We start from the raw sequence: 2,219 nt of genomic DNA, 5'->3' as shown, positions 1-2,219 counted from the left end.
GTCTCTTTTCTGGATTTTGATCATTAGCAGGTATCGTGCTCTGCATGCATTATTTGGTGTTTTACGTTGTACACTGAGGATATTTGTATGCAGAATTCTGCATGCAGTCTCAATTTGGTGTTTGTCCCATTTTGTGAATTCTTGGTTGGTGAGCGGACCCCAGACCTCACAACCATAAAGGGCAATGGGCTCTATGACTGATTCAAGTATTTTTAGCCTCACCTTAATTGATATGTCGAATTCTATGTTCCTTTTGATGGCATAGAATGCCCTTCTTGCCTTGTCTCTCAGATATTTCACAGCTGTCACGACTTCCGCCGAAGTTGGTCCCTCTCCTTGTTCGGGCGGCGTTCGGCGGTCAAAGTCACCGACTTTCTAGCCATCGCTGATCCTCTTTTCATTTTCCTTTGGTTTTTGTCTTGTCTTCCGTCACACCTGGTTCCAATCCCATCACTTACATGTTGTGTATTTAACCCTCTGTTTCCCCTCATGTCCTTGTTGGTGATTGTTTGTTGTAAGTGCTTGTGCACGTCTGTCCTGGTGTGCGTGGGGTTATGGACCCATTATTTGATGGTTCTGTTTTTCCGGTGGGTTTTTTGTTATTAAACTGCTCCGTTTAGAAACAGAGTTTTTACTCTCCTGCGTCTGACTTCTCTGCCGCCAGTACGCACCCCTTACAACAGCTTTGTGGAAGTTAACTGTGGCCCTGATATGTAGGCCGAAGTATATATCGTTTGTTGTGTGCTCTAGGGCAACAGTGTCTAGATGGAATTTGTATACTCCCTATATAGCCATGTTATACCTGGTACTCCCGATATAGCCATGACATTATTACCTGAGTACTCCCTGTAATATAGCCATGGTGTCATTACCTGGGGTGACTCCCTGTATAGCCATGTTAACCTTGGTACTCCCTGTATATTAGCCCATGTTTCACCTGGTACTCCCTTAATTACCATGTGTCTTTACCTGGTATCCTGATATAGCCTCGTGTATTACCTGGTACCACCTGTAATAGCCATGTATTACCTGGTACTCCCTATTAATAGCCATGTTATTACCTGGGTACTCCCTGTATAAGCCATGCTTATTACCGGGTACTCCCTGTATATAGCCAATGTATACCTTGGTACTCCCTGTATATAGCCATGTCATACCTGTACTCTCTTAGTATATAGCCATGTATGATTACCTGGTTACTCCCTGTATATAGCCATGTTATCACCTGGTACTCACTGTATATAACCATGTTCATTACCTGTTACTCCCAGAAACAGTTCTTACCTAGGTACTTCCCTGTATAGGCCTTATACCCTGTTATCTCGCTGTATATAGCCATGTTGTATTACCCGTGCGTACTCTCCTGTATATAGCCATGTTTACCTGGTACTCCCTGGTGATATAGCCATGTATTTACCCATGTACTCCCTGTATATAGCATTGTGTATTCCTCCGGTACTCCCTGTATATTAGCCATGTTATTACGGTACTCCCTGCATATTAGCCATTTGTTATTACTGTACCTCCCTGTTATATTCTAGCCATGTTATTACCCGCGTACTCCCGGTATTATAGCCAGGGTGTGCACTGGACTCCCTGTATATAGCCATGTATACCTGGTACTCCTGTATATAGCCCATTGTTATACCTTGTCATTCGAAAGTATGTGCTAGGATCACCACTCACACTGTTTGTATAGCTATACCAGCCTTATTCTCTATATAAAAATGGTTTATCAACAATAGTTTCCCCCTCAGGTCTACACTCCTACGATCACATATAGCCCCCATCATGTTATCGACCTAAAGGATAAATAACGAACTCCCTGGTGATATATCGAGCCACAATGTAAAAAAATCTACTCTATAACATTTTCCACTTAAGTACCTTAGACTCACTTATAGTACTCCCCAATGTTACTTATTTAGAACCTACGAAACGCATAGCCAAGCTGCTGTATGACTATCCATGTTAGTTTGATTCCTAAAATGGAGACGAGTCCATACTCCCCTCACGCTATCACATACCCAGCCCATGATTTGGCTGTGCCATGCTTACACCTTGCATTGGATGACTCTGGTTATATAGCCATGTTCATCTCCTCATCCTAAGGACGGATACATTTGGCACTTGAATAAAACGTAGATGGATATACCATACTAGCCATGTTACTTACCTGTACTCCCGTAGAGCACAGTGAATAGCCCTGGATGTATTGA

This window comes from Salvelinus sp. IW2-2015, unplaced genomic scaffold (assembly GCF_002910315.2).
Source record: "Salvelinus sp. IW2-2015 unplaced genomic scaffold, ASM291031v2 Un_scaffold3915, whole genome shotgun sequence".
NCBI lineage: Eukaryota > Metazoa > Chordata > Actinopteri > Salmoniformes > Salmonidae > Salvelinus > Salvelinus sp. IW2-2015.
The sequence above is the reverse complement of the archived record's forward strand: the minus strand, read 5'-3'. Positions refer to the sequence as shown.